General features: G+C 41.5%; 1 long non-coding RNA gene across 1 annotated transcript; it reads left to right on the forward strand.

The window, feature by feature from the left end:
* The first annotated feature begins 1,451 nt into the window (after positions 1-1,451).
* On the forward strand, positions 1,452-11,686 carry LOC146396400 (uncharacterized). The gene is made up of 2 exons (XR_014826389.1): positions 1,452-1,797; positions 11,445-11,686. It is a non-coding gene; the product is annotated as an uncharacterized LOC146396400 (long non-coding RNA).
* Positions 11,687-18,020: the final 6,334 nt, after the last annotated feature.

The following is an 18,020-nucleotide window of genomic DNA, read 5'->3' on the forward strand; positions in this document are numbered from 1 at the left end:
AGTTAAGCCAGCTATAAGAGAACTGTACGATTGCATTCAGATGAAGAACCCAGAGCAGTCAAATTCATAAAGTAGAACGGTGGGTGCCAGGGACTGGGGGAAGGAGTCAGTGTTTAATGCGGACAGAGTTTCAGTCTAGGAAGAGGAAAAGGTACTGGAGGTGGATGTTGGGTGATGGTTGACTGTTCCACCATGATGTGAATGTATTTATTTATTTTTTATTTATTTATTTATTTATTTTTTGCTATTTCTTGGGCCGCTCCCGCGGCATATGGAGGTTCCCAGGCTAGGGGTCAAATCGGAGCTGTAGCCTCCGGCCTACGCCACAGCCACAGCAACGCAGGATCCAAGCCACGTCTGCAACCTACACCACAGCTCACGGCAACGCTGGATCGTTAACCCACTGAGCAAGGGCAGGGACCGAACCCACAACCTCATGGTTCCTAGTCAGATTCGTTAACCACTGCGCCACGACGGGAACTCCATGTGAATGTATTTAATACTGCTGAACCATGCACTTGAAAATGGTTAAAATGGTAAACTTTCTGTCATGCATATTTTATCGCAAATAAAAAATAAAATGTCTGTAAAAAATAATCTTTGGCTTTCAAGGCGATTAAGCACTCTTCTGTCCTCCTTTGTGACTGAAAACAGAAAATTAATCATTTAATGTCTGTTAGGTTTACACCCCCCAGGGATGGGAGACACAAAAAGACCCCTGCTGACTGGTGAGCTTCCATTTGTGTTCTGACAACAAGGAGGAAGTGACAGAAATGACAGCCAATCATGGGATAAAAACCTCATGAAAAGGATAAATTGGAGCATCTAAGCCTGGGGAAGACAATGAAAGAAAAACCATGACTTGTCCCCAGAGACAATGGCCTCCCTTCTCCAGGCACCTGGAGGCAGAGGACACTTTCAATCATCGCCCAAGGCTTCGGAGAAAGGCAATGGGGTGATTCACCCAGAAACCGTGGGTACAAGCACGTAAACACATCAGCACCGGAACCACACACCTAGTTCTCATTCATTGATGGCTGGCAGTATTGTAAGAGGCGCCACTCGATATTTCTTTTTCAAAAGCCTAGCCCTATTAAAAAATAAAATAAAAAGTAGAAAAGTAGATTAAGGAAGCAGTAGGATGCCTCATGGGCTGTGAATGAAATGGGGGCAGTAATCCTTTCGTAACTGGGTGCAATGTCAGACACACACTCATGATTGGTGTGTAGGTGTTTGAGATACATGTCAATTTCTCCTGAGCTATTTATTGATGTTAATGAGAGCATTTCAATAGGGATGAATGATGAACTCGAGGAGGTTTTGAGGATGGTTTAAAACCTAACAGAGAGGTTTTGGTTGTCCATGGCTGCCTAACAAACCTCAGTGGCTTTAAAATGGCAACCCTTTATTCTGTCATAATCTCTGGGGGTCAGGGATCCAGGTGTGTCTTCAATGAGTGGATCCTGCTTAGGGTCTCAGAAGCTGCAATCTGGGTGTTGGAGGGTCAGCAGTTTTCTCACAACTAGAGAGAAAGGGGAGGCTCTCCTTCCAAGGGCACTGCCATGGCTGTGGGCGGGATTCAGGTCTTTGCACATGCTGGGTTGAAGGCTTCCGCTCTTTGCTGGCTGGAGCTGTCAGTTCTCAGCTAAAGAGCCTCTCATGGGGCAGCTCACATCAGGGCAGCAGGCTTCCTGCAGAGCAAGTGAGTAAAATGCAAGAGAGGGTGAGTGAGACAGAACGCAGTGTCCTTGGTACCCTAACCATGAGCAGTGACATCCATCCCATCCCTTCTTGGAGGTAAGTCACTAGGTCCAGTCCTCACTCAAGGAGAGGGGATCACTCAGGGTCGTGGATTCCAGCTGGCCTTGGGGTCCCTTTTAGAGGCTGCCTACCACCATCAAGATGAAGAAGGATATTGTTTCCAACATCCTTGGAAACAAAGGCTCACAGTGAGGTTTAGTAGGTGGAATGCACCTTGGGACTTAGCTTCCCCCTTTTCCGACAAGGCATGTCCCCATGAATGTGGGGGTCGCAGGGGCAGCAGGATGTTGGGGCAGGTCTAGGTTCCTATCAGCAGGGTCCTCCTGAAGGAGCCCTGACCTGACCAAAGTGAAGTCCTCTCTATGGTGATCAGGGGAAAATGCATGTGTTTGTCTCCATCAGAAGCTGACATCTCTGGTCTCCAAGGGTGGCTGGGGCTTGCTTCAGGGGAAGAGGTTCAAGACATGGGAGGGAAGGGGGAGATGTTCAGAGCCCACCTTCTCCAGGGTCAGCTCCGGGAGAGAGGCACCCATTTCCTTGTGCTCTGTGACTGGGCAGCATGGCCAGGAAGAGACGGACTTGCCTGCCCCAGGTTTTTAAGTAAGAAGCCACAGCTGCTGAAGGCTACTGTAAGCCAGGCACAGGCCAAGTACTTTTGCTGCGTCACCTCTCTCACCTCTCACAAGAGCTCTATGGAGGAGGTGCTCTTTTTACCTCAAGTTTTAAATCTGGGAAAATTGAGGCTCCAGGATTGAGTCATTGGCCAGAGGGCCTGGACCTGTGGATGGAAGAACCTGGATTTCATGGCTTGTCTGGATCCACGTCTCTGCTTAAAAACTTCCAAGGCACATTCCAGAGAGGTCACTAGATGGGCCATTTCAGAAACTGGTTGTTGCTTAATATTAGACGGTCAGTGGTGAAGGCCAGGTTGATGTACAGCCTCCCAGCTTCTCCAAGGGCTGTGCTCTGCTGCAGCAAGTGGCCGAGTTAGCTAACGCTGTGACTCTGGCTGAAGGACCCCGATTCTAGAGCATTAGGGGATGTCCAGGGAGAGGGGTAAGAGGTGCAAGGCTGGAGTGGCCCTCTTGGGATCCCAGAGATTTCTACAGAGAGGCGCCCTTCCCGGTAAGCTGTTGTACCTGATTCTCACCTCTGGTTAGTCCCAGTGGTGCTCCGAGGGCTGTGGAAGCCCCGATTCACATGCTCCAGCAGGTACGTCCTTCAACACATCACCACACTGGACAAATGTGAAACACACTCAGAGCAGATGTACCTATGACCTGGTTACAGTGTTATAGGAAAGGGTTGCTGGAGGTTTAAGGGACTGCTGTGGCTTACCTTTATGCAACAGAAAGTCTTCTTTTGTAGCTCGCAATTCCCAGTCCAGAAGCACGGCCAAACTGGGACACTGTATGAACACTGCCTAAAGGGTGCAAATACCATTGACCTGATTTTCATCTTCTGTGGTCCTTATGATATTTACACCACAGGGATAGTCTCTCCACACCCCTGGGGGAAAATCTGGCCAACCCCATTCCCTCTCACCTAATGGACAGCCTTAGAGTAGGTGGAGGTTTAGTAGGTGGAATGCATCTTGGGACTTAGCTTCCCCCAAACCTAAGGTTTCAGTGTCTTAACTCACATCCTAGGGTGTCCCCCCTCAGACTGGAATCAATCCTCCCCTCCCCCTCCATCCACACACCTGGTGCTGTGGGCCTGCTGCTGGCACAAGGAGCCATATACCTCCCCTTTTCCCTCCTTTTTCTCTTTCCTCTATCCCACTTTGCAGTTTTGGACACTTCAGGCTGAGCCTGCAGAAGGGGAGAAAGGGAAGAAAACACAGTCTGATGTGAGGGTTCATCCTCCGCCTGCCGAGTGGGCCTCTCAGGAGGGGATGGTTGGGATTTTCTCTGAGGCACTTTCTGTGGTTCTGCCAGTGATGTTCAACTCCTGGGCTCTGCAGCTGTGGTTTTCAGGGTAGGGCGGGGCTGCTCCTTGGCTGGCAGCTGCTCTCCCCCAAGGCCCCGCTCTGCCAGGTGTCCACTGAGCTTGCTCTCTCTTGCCTTCAGTGGACTGGACCCTTTGAAGGTGATCCTTCTAAGGCAACCTAAGGCATCTCCAGACAGGCCTTCTCTCCCCCAAGTGTCCCACCAGTGCCTTTCCACCAGGAGCACTCAGATCCTGTGACCTGCCCTAGCAGGAGAGAATGGTTACCTGCTGTGGCGGCAGCATCTGGGGTGACCCCAGAGAATCTTGCCTCCTGGAACTCACACCCTTGGGAAAACCCCTCCCTCTGAGCATAGACTGGACCTAGTGACTAACTTCTAACCAACAGAATGTAGCCAAAATGATAGGATGCTATTTCTTAGATCTAAGAGTTACAGAAAATCTGTGACTTCAAATTTTTTTCATTTTTCTCTGGAGATTCATCCACATTTTTTTCTATATCTATAATCCCTCCCTTTTTGTCCCTGAGTGCTGTTCCATGGTATGGAAGGACCATAGTTTATTTAATTATTCCCCCAATGAAGGACATCAGAGTTTTTCCCAGGTTGGAGCTATTAAAAGTGAAATGGCATGATCATTCACGTACAAATTTCTGGTGAATTGAAATCTTCATTTCTTTGAAATAAATGCCCAGAAGTGTAAATTCTGGGCCATATGATAGTGACACGATTTTTTTAAAGACAAAAATTTTAGAATGGTCTTCTATTTTATATCCCCACCAGCGATGCATGAGTGACCCAGTTTTTCTGCATCTTCACCTAAATGTGGTGGTGTCACCATTAACAAACAAACAAACAAACAAAAAACCCTCTGGTGGTTGTGTAGTGATATCTTATTGTGACTTTAAGGTGCATTTCCCTAAAAGTTAGTGTTCAATATCTTTTCATACGCTTATTTGATACCCATTTCCTCTCTTTTGTTAAAAGTCTCTTCATTTCTTCTGCCCATTTTCTAAGGATGTTTTAGTTGCTCAATGGTTGTGATAGTTCTTTATATAGTCTAGATATTAGCTCTTAATTTGCAAATATTTTTTCCCAGTCTGTAGTTGGTCTTCTCATTCACTTATGAAGGTCATTTGCAGAGCAAAAGTTTTTAATTTTGATGGAATCCAATTGAACAATTTTTCCTTTTTTGCAGCATGCTTCAGTGTAAAGTCTTAAGAAATTTTTGCCTAGCCTTAGCTCCTCATGATATACTTTGTCTTTTTTCTGCTAAATTTTTTATTTTATTTATTTATTTTTTAATCAGGGTGAAATTATATTTTTATCTGCTAAATTTTTTAAAGCTTTACATTCATAAACAATTTTGAGTCAAGTTTTAAATAAGGAGTAAGAATTTAGTGAAATTTCATGTTTTGTGTAAGGATATCCAAGAACTCCAGAACCTCTGAGCAACTAAAAGGCTTGAAAAAGGCTTTCTTCCATTGAATTCCTTGTGTGCATTTGTCAAAAATTAGTTGCATATATTTGCCCGTGTCTATTTCTGGGTTCTCTCTCCTGTTTCATTGTTCTGTCTATCCCTCCACAAAAACCACACGGTCTCTGTATCTATAGTTATGTAACAATTCTTAAAATTGATAGATTAATTCTATATTATTTTTCTTTTTCAAAGTTATTTTAGCTATGCTTATTTCTTTCCCTCTCCATATAAAGTTTAGAATAATGTCAGTATCTTCAAAAAATCTTCTGGGCTCTTGAAAGAAGTTGTGTTAAACCTATAGATAAATCTGGGGAGAATTGACCTTTTCAGTATGTTGAGTCTTCAAATCTATGAACACAGTATTTCTCTCCATTCATTTAGATCGTTGATTTCTTTCATCAGCATTTGTAGTACAAGTTCTGTGCGTGTTTTCTTGGATGTATACCTTAGTATCTCATTTTGTAAAGGATATTACACTTTAATTTTCAGGGTCCATATGTTCATTGCTCTTGTACAGCATAGTTGATTTGTGTATGGTTACCTTAAATCCTGCAACATTGCTTAGCTCAATTCCAGGATTATTTTGTAGGTTCTAAGAGCTTTTCTAAGCATAAAATCAGGCCCTCTACAAATAGGGGCAGTTTTACTCCTTCTTTTCCAATTGGTATGCTGTTTATTTACTTTTCTTGACTTATTGCATGGCTAGAACTCCCAGTAGTATGTTGAATGGTAAGAGAAGACATCCTTGTCTTATCCTCAATCTTAGGAGAAGATCAGTCTTCTATCATTAAGTAAAATGTGACCTGTAGGATTTTTGTAGAAGTACTTTAGCAAGCTGAGGAAGTTTCCACTCCTGTTACTATATTCTGATAATTTGTTTTAAAATCATGAATGAGCATTAAATTTTGTCAGATGTATCAATTGATATAATATGGGAATTTTTCATCTTTAGCATATCAACATGTAGATTACAATAATGAATATTTTTTAATATTAAACCGGTCTTGTGTTCCTGAAACAAAACCCCCTTGATCAGTCATGGTCTACAATTATTATTTATTACTGGATTCTATTTGCTAATGTTTTTAAAGAATTTTATATAAATATTTACAAGGAATATTCATAGTTTTCATTTTGATCGTCTGTCTAGTTTTCGTATCAAGTTACTATTAGATTCATAAAGTTAATTTGGAAAATGTTTCCTTCTCTTCTATTTTTGGGAAGTGATTGTGTATAATGGATGTTAATTCTTTCAATATTTGGTGGCATTCTCCAGTAAAATAATCTGTGCCTGGAGATTTCTTTTTTTTGGGGGGGGTGCTTTTAAATAACTAAATCAATTTTTGTAAGAGATCCAGCACTACTCAAGTCATCTATTTAATATTAGATGACTTATGGTAGTTTATTTTTCAAGAAACTGGTCCATTTTATCCAAGTTGTCAAATTAGTGTGCATAGCTATTCTTAGAATTCCTTTATTATCATTTTAATATATTTCATTCTTACTGTTGGTGATTTGTGTCATCTCTCTCTCTCTCTCTCTCTCTCTCTCTCTTTCTGACTGCACATGCGGTATATGGAAGTTCCCAGGTCAGAGATCTAATCCGAGCCACAGCAGCTACTGAGCCACAGCAGCTACTGAGCCACAGCAATGACAACGCTGGACCCTTAACTCACTGAGCCACCAGGCCACCATGTCATCTCTTTTTTGTCAGTATTGCCAGAAGTTTGTCAACTTTAATCATCTTTTCAAAGACCTTGTTCTTTGTTTCATTAATTTTCTTTATTATTTTTCTGCTTTTATTTTATTGATTTCTGCTTTTATCTTTATTATTTTCTATCTTCTGCTTGCTTTGGGTTTATTCTTCTTTTCTAGATTCTTGAAGTGAGAACTTAGATTACTGACTTGATACTTTTTATCTTCTCTAATGTGTACACTTCATGCTATAATTTTTCCTCTCACCACTGATTTAGTGGTGGTTCATAAATTTTGATATGTTATATTTTCATTTTCATTCAATACATTACATTGCTATTCTCCTTGAGAGTTTTTCTTCGAACCACAGATTATTTTAAAGGGTGTTTTTAGTTTGTAAGTGTTTGGAGATTTCCCTTTAACGTTCTGCTATGGATTTCTAGTTTGACTCCACATTGGTCAGAGAGCATACGTTGCATGATTTGAAGTCTTTTAAATTTTCTTAGATTTGTTTTATATAGCCCAGGGGATCATCTATACATTGTGTGGGCCCTTGAAAATATTATGTATTCTACTGTTGTTGGGTGGAGTAGCCTATAAATATGGATTAGGCTTGTTGGCTATTGGTGTTATTGAGTTCTTTCTTCTATGTCCTTACTGATTTGTTTTTGTCTATTCTATTGATTATTAAGAGAGGGATATTGAAGTCTGTATCTATAATTGTAGACTTCTTTCAATTCTATAGGTTTTGCTTCACATATTTTTCACCTCTGTTATTGGTTGAATACAAATTTAAGATTGCTATATTAATACCTTGATCATTATGTAATGACACTGAGTGTGGCAATTTCCTTTGTTCTCAAGTCTGCTTTATCTGATAGTAATATAGTCACTACTTCTTGGACTTTTGAATTTTTCATATGCTTAAAATGTGTTCATAATTGCTTATTGACGCATTGTTATGATAATGCTTTTAAGGTCTTTGTCAGAGAATTCGAACCTATTTGCCAACTTTATGTAAGGATCTATTGATGGGCTTTTCTCATTTAGTTTGAAATCTATCTATGAAAAGTTATTTTTATAGAAATCTGGAAATTTGGGGGTGATAGCATGAAAATTTGAATTTTACTTAAGTTTTCTATTTTAGTTTTAAGTGGGATTTGGCTGAGAGGAGAGTATTTACCATCTAAAAGTGTCTGTCTTTCTAGGCAGGGCCCCCTTGTTTTTTGGCTAGAGAAAGAAAAATTTTGTTGAATTTTTTTTTTTTTTTTTTTGGTCTTCTCATTACTCAGCTACAACTCAGAGTTATATGAGATGAAAGGAAAACCCAGAAACGACTGTCATATTGATTCCCTTGTCTTAAGACCCATAGCTTTTTTCTCCATGTTTCATAACATTCTTAGGTTGTCATTAATATGTCTATGGTTTTCAGTTGTACCTGCTGGGGAGAAAAGGGAGACATAGAGCTACTCTATCTCCCTGGAAGCAGACGCTAAGGAAGCTCACTTTACCACCAAGTAAAAAGCATGAAACACTGGGGCTACAGTTTTTCAAAGGAGGAATTTCAAAAGATGTCACAAAGCAGAAGAAATTGGGAAATGGCAAAGTTCTCCAACATACCAATAACAAAGCCCAATATACAAACACATTTCCATGAGGGCATTTGTTTCTGTAGCTAGATACCTTTATAGGAGAAATAGTAGGGAATGAGGGAAACTGGGGGCTGGGCAATCTATTTATAAGAGTAAAGCATGATAAGTAAAACCAACAGAGCAAATTAAATTAAATAGAGACGAGATGATAATCATTAACAGAGCTTGATCTGTTCAAGGTGATGTCCTCAAATGACTGAATTTTCCCAGCTTCTATTTCTCCTCCTATCCTCTAAGGGGGGATTTTATTATTTACTTTATCTGGACAATATGTTCTAGGAGTTTGCGATTATTTACTTTTATTGAATCAATAATAAATTGGTTACCTAACAGAGGATTAAAAACTAATCAAATAAAAAGTGATATTCTGAGCTAGAATAAAATCTTCAAAATATACATTTATGAACTCAACTTGGCATCATGCTGGCCTTTGATATAAATAGGAGAAAGTCTAGATGCGTTGGCTAGAGCAGCCATAGCAAAGTACCATAGACCAGGAGGCTTACACAAAAGAAGTATATTTTCTCACAATTGCTCAACTTAAGTGAAAATCCTTCCATTTTGCTGACACACCCCTCTAAAGTGAATTGCCATTTTCCCATCAAGTAATTCTGCCTTTTCCATTAAAGTATCCCTCCCAATGTGCACTTCTCCCCGAGTGAAGGCAGAAACTCTGAATTCTGTCCGTGACTGGCATTGGTCAGGTAATTACCAATGGGTAAAGAAATGAGGCAGGAAGTAGGAACAAGCTGGCCTTCAACCAGGACAAACTTGGAGGATGGGCAGTAGATGGTACTGATGTGACCCCAGGAGAAAATTTATAGATAAGAAGATAATGTTGGCTGTAGGAGAGACACTCCTGTCCTTCTCACCTTCACTTATGATTGGTCCCTTCACTTCACTTACTAATTACTGATACGTTCCTTAATCCCTCCAACCCACCAATGAGGGGCCCATTTCCTCACCTGAGCTTAGGATTACCCTGAGCCAGGACTCCACGGATGTTCCATGCCTCCCTCAGTGAATGCCTGGTCTCAGATGGGGTTCATTTTCTTTCCCTCTTTCATTCTTTCCCTGTTAGTACTAAATATTTTAAAATGCCAGATGACTGGAGAATCCAGTGGAATTAGCTCCCATCCCATCTCCTGGTTTCCATGGATATGGGGGGGGGGGGTTGGGGAGGAGGATAGAACAGGCCCATCCTCACAGGCCATCTCCTCATGCCCTGAGGGTCTATCCAGGTAGGGTGGCCAGATTTAGCAAGTAACAAGCACAGGATGTCTTGTTAAATATGAATTTCAGAGAGATATTGAATAATGTCTTAGTACAAGCATGTCTCATAATACTTAACTCAAATTAATTACTTAACTCAAATTCACATTTAACTAGCAGCCTATATTTTATCAGGCCATTATCACAGGAAGCACAGTGACCTGATTTCTCCACTCTTACCAGCACCCATCACACCACTCAAACAAGCATCACTTAGGATGGAGATTTGATGTCTCAAAGTCTTTCAGCTAGACCACTGTTGCGACCTCCGGTGGCCAGTTCTCTAAGGCGCCCTGTGGTTCCTAAAGTCCTTAACCCCTCAGGCACAAGACTTGAATTCTGCATCTCAGTCTCCTCCTTTCAGACCAGGCCTCAGGTTCTCCAAGTCCCATTTCAATTTATCCCATTATTTTGCTTTGCGACAAGTTCGGGTGGTCTGGAGCTGGGCATGCCTTACCCTAGGCGGGCTGCAGGGGGTGCTGTCTTGTGGCTCACCTTTCCTTTGTCCTTGTCCTTCCCCTTCTTCCCTTACTTAGGGTTGTAACCAAAGACACACCTGCACGGGCACACATGCATACATGCACAAGCACACACACACACACACACACACATGCATAGACACACAGACACATACATATGCACATATTCATACATACATACATACACACACAGATGTATACACACAGGCACACAGACTATACAGAGAGACATGTGCACGTACATACACACATGTACACGCATACATGTACCCATGTATACCTATATGCAGACATATATACATCATTTGAAAAGAGACACCTAGGAAAATGATGGTCCTGTAAAGACAGGAAGGATTGAAGGGAAGCAGTCACAAACCAAAGAGAAGCTGAGCACACTGGAAGCTGGGAGAGGCAGGAAGGATTTTTCCCTAGAGTCTCCAGAGGATACATAACCCCAATGACAGCCTTATTCGAGACTTCTGGCCCCCAGAACTGTGCGACGATAAATTTCTGTTGTTTTATGCCACCCGGTTTGTGATACTTTGTTCTGACAGCCCTAGGAAGCTAAGTATAGACTCAAAAACAAAGCGGTAATGATCAACCAGTAAATGAGGTCCATTATCCAGATGACCCAGAAAATGCAGGGCTAAAATTGGAGAATCTGATAACAGGCACCTGGGAATGAAGCTCTTACTCAGACACATTAAACCAAGCAGGAGCTGATCCACAAGCTGGGAGGAGATATAGCAAGAATCAACTGGGTTATGCAACAGAAAACGCCTCTGGGTTCTGGAAAACATAAGGTCTTGCAGCGGTTTGAGAGGGTTCTTATTATGGGCTTGCTGGCAAAAAGCATCAGGCAATGCCACGGACTGTGGTTCGGCTGGAGCCACTGGGGGAATAGCAGGAGCCGGCTCTGGGAAGGACTGGGGCTGCCTGCCAGGGCTGGACAGGGAGTGAGGCGGGTGGGGGCTGGGGACAGCTTGGAGAATGAGAGCATTGCAAAGGCAGGGAGCCAGAAAAGGTTGAAGCCAATGATCTTGAAGAGCTACTTGTTGGCTGATATTAAAAAAAAAAAAAATCTATATCCAGAGTCATCCATTTTTATTCCAAAGTATATACTCTGGATTAATATAACTCGTTATATCTTTCCCTGTAGATGTCACTGCAGGGAGGCCCTAGCAGATGGCCCTGGAGGAAGACACTGGGCAGCTGAGGGCTGTGCAAATGCAGAGGCTCCAGAAGGGCAACCAGAAGACCTGGGTTTCAGTTGGATAAACCTGGCTTCAGCAACCTCAGTCCTGAGGCTCTAACTCGAACCCTAACCCTAACCCAAACATAGCTCTTCTTAAAAACAGGCCCTTTGATTCATATTTCCTTATGAAAGGACATTTTGTCTTCTGTTTTCTCTCAGTGTTTGGTGCTCTGGGTTTAAGCTGGTGTCATTAGTTGCTGAATCCCATGCTCAGAGGGCGTGGATCACTGGACACCTTTGGATGTATTCGCCTGTGTGTCACTGCAGGCTGATCTTGGGCAAGGATTCACATAGAATGCACGCCTTCTACCCAGGTGAAAGGTCCCTTGCACCACAGAGAGGAACAAAGAGGATTGCCTGGTCTTGACTAGCCTGCTGAGCTGCTTACCTAGAAGAAGCTTCAGTACGAGACTTATCTTGATGAAGAAGATGCCAGCTTCTGTGCCCTCTCCCGCATGGATCCTCATAGAGAAAACTCGCTGGTGTTTGCCAGGCTGATAGGGGACTCTCAGCCCAGACAGGCAGGTGCCCTGAGTTGCTTGGCATACTTTTGCTCAGCTCCCCCTAACCTGACCTTTTGTGGCTTAGTTCATATCTCCATCTGTAAGGTTTAAGGCTACAGACGGTAAATAAATAAACAGATGCTCCGTTCCCGCCCATAAACGCCCCTATCTCTCCCACCATCTTGTACAAACTCCCACTGACTCTCCTTTGTATTCTTTCCCAGCTCATCTCTGACATGCAGGACCCTGAAATCAGAAAAACTTTTGATCCAGATCCTGCCATAAAGATAAAAAAAAAATGTTAATCTCCATGTTTATAGAGATTATCTGTTCTGTTCTATATTTCATCCTGGTAAAAATTATCAGTGCTATTTATAAATTCTGCAGGAAAAATGAGTCACTGGCTAATTGAGGAGGTGCTTTAAGACCATGAAAACAGTAGGTAAAGATTTTGATGCCAGATTAAAAAAAGAGACTTTCAGATCCTCTTAAAATATTATGTGTTTGCCATGACAGTAAATGCCTACTGTTATTTTGCTTCCAGCTCCCTGATACCAGCAGCTGTGCAGCTATAAGTGCTTTACTTCAATCCTTTGTGCCTCAATTTCTTCGTAATTAAATTTTGAATAAAACCATGGCAATAATTGAACATGGCTCTGGTAAGAAAAGATGAGATGACACAGTCACTCCTCTGGGGAGCCACAGAAACAGTGCTCAATTAATTAACAACTTTCCCTTATGCAAACAATAGGTTTACTCTCAAAGGTCAAAAATATTACCTTTCTTTTTGTCGTGAGTAAAAGACCTGAATGGTCTTTTAGGGCACTTGATATGCAACTACCAGCTTGTGGACCTGAGCCTGAGCTGCCTCTGCTTTATTGTGGTGGCCTTGCTCCCCGAGCCTGTACTACTGAGGACTCTCCTTGTGAGGCATCAGCATTGTCCTGCTCACAGGGGCTCACAAGAGTTCCGCTTCTTATCCAGTGTCACCAACTTTGGGGTTCTTGCTATGAAACATTCTTGGACTGCCCTATTCTTTTTTATTTTCATTGTCTGAACCCACATTCACACGTTACTTTCTTTTTGATATTTTTCCTTTGTTCTATTTCTTCTCTAATCCATCTTACACATTATTGCCACAAAAATCGTTTCCAAATATTATGATTATAGTTCCTCCCTCAATCCTTTAGCTTAGCAGCCATGTCAGATTTTAGCAGTCTCAAGCTGTTTCTCATTGTCCCCCAGCCCTCTGCATTCAATATAGTGACTTCACATTTTCAGCAGCAGGTGTCAGAGAACCAACCTAACTGTGCCTCAGGCAAGAAGACACCTCACTATGTTATGGAAGCTGAGTCTGGAGCTAGACCAATCCAAGTTTCTATTAGCAACTCGGCAATGGTCTGAAGGTCTCAGGCTCCACCTTCCAGCATTGCCCACCTCCTACCATGCTTGGCAGGCAGCTCACAGATCCTATTCTGAACCATCTATGTTCCCTGTCTGTCCTCACTCCCATCTTTTCCAAAGATCAGCCTTTTGTGCTTCTACTTGACTTAGAATTTTCTCTATCTCTAAACCAAATCTTCTTTCTCTGAGACCAAATTTTTATCTCCTCTAAACCTTCCTGGATTTACTTTATTTTCTCATGTTCTGTATTCTATTTTTTGGCATGTATGAAGTATTTATTCAAGGAATGAATAGTACTTGATAAACATTCTTTCTCTTTATTCTTCTCCCTTCCTCCTTTTTTTTAAAAAAAATTATTAAAATATAGTTGACTTACAATGTTGTGTTAGTTTCAGGTGTACACCAAAGTGAATCAGTTATACATACACATATAGCCATTCTTTTTCAGATTCTTTTCTCATATTGAGTAGATTTCCTTTTACTGTGCCATAGGTTCCTATTAATATTTATCTTATATATAGTAGTGTATACATGTTAATCCCAACCTTCTAACTTATCATACACACACCCCATTTCCCCTATGGTAGCCATTAGCTTGGATTCTAAATCTTTGGTTGTTTCTGATTTGTGAAGATATTTTCTGTATTCTTTTCTCTTCTTTTTTTTTTTTGCTTTTTAGGGCCATACCCACAAGCATATGGAAGTTCCCAGGCTAGAGGTCCAATTGGAGCTGTAGCTGCTGGCCTACACCACAGCCACAGCAATGCCAGATCCGAGCTGCATCTGCGACCTACAGCACAGCTCACAGCAATGTGGGATCCTTAACCCACTGAACGAGGCCAGGGATGGAACCCACATCCTCATGGATACCAGTTGCCTTCGTTTCCCCTGCACCACAACGGGAACTCCTTTTTCTGTATTCCTGATACTCCATAGGTAACTACAAGAGCACAGATTTGATCCCACAAGGGCAAAAGCAGTTAGGATGGGCTCAGCTGAAAGTAAGAATGGCCAAAACAAAACAGCTTATTCCAGGACTTCTCAAACTTTAATGTGTGTTAAAGGTGGGTTTTTTTTAACATGCAGATCAGCAGCCTTGAGGGAGTGATTCCGAATTTATGACAAGATATGTTGGTTCAGGGAATACACTCTGAAATAGAAGGGAATCAACAAGACAAATACTGAGTTTTCTTTCCCAGGAAAGGGTTGGCGGGAATATTCTGCTCCATGGAGCCTGAAGGTACCCAGGCAACTGCCATAATCCTGCTTCATCATGGAGCCTGCATTCCCAAAGTCACCTCAGAGTTCAAAACGGCTGCTAAAGATCCTACCATTGTGTCCACATCCAATGAGCAGAGAGGAGCAAGGAGTGAGGAGGCAAAGTCAAAGCTGCCAATCAATTGCCTCTTACGGAAGGTTATAAGCAGCTATTCCATGATTCTTAGGGTTTCAAAAGTGTTACTTAGAACAGCCAGAGAAAGCTGAGGAATGGTGTCTTTGTTGCAGGGGTTATGCACCCAGTTAATAGCTGTTTATTCTTTAACTATGTAGACAGAGTAAATGGATACTAGGGGAAAGCCAAGACTGTGTGTGTGCTTCTGAGGGTTTAGGCATGATGTCTGGCATTTATATAAGTGTATCATTAGTTTTGTTATATAAATAAAAGTAACAAGAACAAAACACCAATAATGGGTAACAATTACTTTTTGAATCATTTATTTCTTAAAATAACCTCCGGCAGAGGGAGTTAAGTAACAGCTCAGGTCACACAGCTCAGTGACAGAGCAAAGACTCTGAGTGGCAGCTTTCGCGCAAACGTGCCTTGGACCAGCTGGTGTTCTGGTAAATGTTTTTTTAATTTTTATTTATTTATTTTTTATTTTTTTGTCTTTTTTAATTTTTTTTTTTTTTTTTTTTTTTTTTTTGCCTTTTCTAGGGCCACTTCCTGCGGCATATGGAGGTTCCCAGGCTAGGGGTCGAATTGGAGATGTAGCCGCCGGCCTACACCAGAGCCACAGCAATGCAGGATCCGAGCCACGTCTGTGACCCACATCACAGCTCATGGCAACGCCGGATCCTTAACCCACTGAGCAAGGCCAAGGATCGAACCTGCAACCTCATGGTTCCTAGTCAGATTCGTTAACCACTGTGCCACAATGGAAACTCCTATTCTGGTAAAGGTTTAATGACTTTCTGTCCAAACAGAAACACCCTGATCCGAAGCTTTTGCCAAATTCTGTGGTGTAAATAGTTCAAGCTACCAACATGACATCACTGGCTCAGTGAGGAAGAGATGGCTGTGTATTATGTCACTACATGATACTTTATGTCATCATATGGTATTTCCATGACACATATGCCATAAGTTGGTAACTACAAGAGCACAGATTTGCCATGTAGCAAAATAATCATGAAGTGATAACTTTTGAGTGTTTGGTAACTGTTTTTAATGTTTTACTTATTGTGAGTTTCTGTTATTTAATCTTGAATAATTGCTAAATTTAATGGCCAGCTTGTGAAATTCCTGAAAATTTAAAAATTGGCTTTAGTGACCCAGTATAAGCCGATTCGAGTCACTGCTGCCGGCACCAGTATGCTTTACCTATGACTTTAAATACTATGCATCTGTGTTCCTTAAAAATATTGTCTCTTTGCTATTTCAGCCAGCTGTGACTTTTGCCTTCTGAGCAAAAGTCCTCTTTCTTCTCCATTTCTAACTTCCCTGTCCCCCTCATTTTAGGAGTAAGAAATCAAATTTAAAACGTTTTAAAAATCTCATCTTTCTAAGGAAAATAATTCAGCAATCTTTGCTTTCCTATTTCTTGCCAACTCATTCTCTCTCTGAATGTGTTAGCTGTGCATGTGACTAATCAAGGAAATAAAGCACCTCCTTCCCCCTTCAGAAGGGCATTTGAGTCCTAGCTATTGAAGTTCTTTGCACAGTATTTTAGAGTAGTCCATCTCATGAGAGTCAGAAAAAGAAATGATTTCCTTGAGCTTATGGAGCTGGATTTCCATTGTGTGAACAAACCATACTAGGGGTCATCCTTGCGTACAGGCTGCCTGGGGTAGGGAGGAAGCAGCATGCCAGAGTGGACAGGAAAACTTGAATTAGATAGTATCTCTTAGCTCTGCCTCTTAGTGTCCCAGAGCATCCTGGTTGTATCTATTTGGCATCTCAAATAAATTCACCTTTAAGAAAGTGTCTTGCTTCCTTTAAACCATTTACTGAAAGTCATGGATCTAGCAGATGAGATGGGATGTTTCACAAATACTGTTCCTCTACTTGAAAGACCTGGTCCCTTGACCTAGAAAAGCTCTATTCTCCACCACTTAAGATTCAGTGCAGGATCATTTCCTTTCAGGAACTCCCCCAGTTGTTGTAGACTGGACCAGTGTCTTCCCATGAGCTGCCATGGCACGCCATACTTTTCTCTCATAGCGCTTATCTCACAATCATAATTATTGTTTGTGTGCATTTCTCACTAGACTATAAACTTCATGATAATATGGACTGTGATTATGGATTTTTTTTTTTTTTGCTTTTTATGGCCACACCCACAGTATATGGAGTTTCCCAGGCTAAGGGTCCAATTGGAGCTGCAGCCGCTGGCCTATGTCACAGCCACAGCAATACCAGATCCAAGCTTCATCTGCAAGCTACACCACAGCTCACAGCAACATGGGATCCTTAACCCACTGAGGGAGGCCAGGGATCGAACCTGCATCCTCATGGATACCAGTGGGATTTGTTTCCATTGAGTCATGACTGGAATTCCCAATTATGGATTTTTTATATATCCTAAAATTCCTGGCACCATATGGATGTTTAGTCACTCATCAATAATTAATTTGATGGATAGATTGAATGCTGTGCACTCTTTCATTAGCTGGTTATTGGAAGATAGAGAGGGAATCTTTCAAAAAATTGTCCAAAAGTTGAAGGTAATTGGACTTATTAGATTATGAAATTGTTTTCTCTGGATCTGCTGTGGAGGGAAGGTTTAGAATTAGTGCATATGGACAGTTCAAGAAGGAAGATTGTGATTGATTCAAGCTAAGTAAAAATGTCTACATTAAAGTATGTCATGAAATAGAGATAGTATTGGCACATACTGGCCAATACTATCTATTTTCCTATAAAGATACAAAATTATGGGTAAAATTTTTACAAGCACATGGTTGATGAATCAAAAAAAGAAAATCTTCAGAGTCTGGGATTAAGTGTTGAGTTCAGGAGATGAACTTAGTTTGGTTTCACCCCAAAGTTGACCCCCAAACAGATTTTAATGCAGGTAGTTTATATGGGTCATACTCCTGGGATTGAAATATATAGAATAGAATATGTTCACAGAAATGCTGAGAAAAGGGTAGGGGTCATGGTAGGCCCTTCCCAACTTTCTTTCCTAGAATCTATATTTACCCCCAGACTGAAGGCAGAAAACCTGAGTAGTAGAGGATAAGGTCCTAAAATCATAGATGCCTGAGATAAGATACCTTTTTGGCATTTGATTATTTATGTCCTTAAAGAAATATGCCAAGTGGCATATTTTACATATAACCAGGCTTGCAA

Source organism: Sus scrofa, chromosome 14, assembly GCF_054392235.1.
Source record: "Sus scrofa isolate SSC_HxYL_T2T_F1_AM1 chromosome 14, Sscrofa_HxYL_maternal_Yorkshire_Landrace_v2.0, whole genome shotgun sequence".
Taxonomy (NCBI): Eukaryota; Metazoa; Chordata; class Mammalia; order Artiodactyla; family Suidae; genus Sus; species Sus scrofa.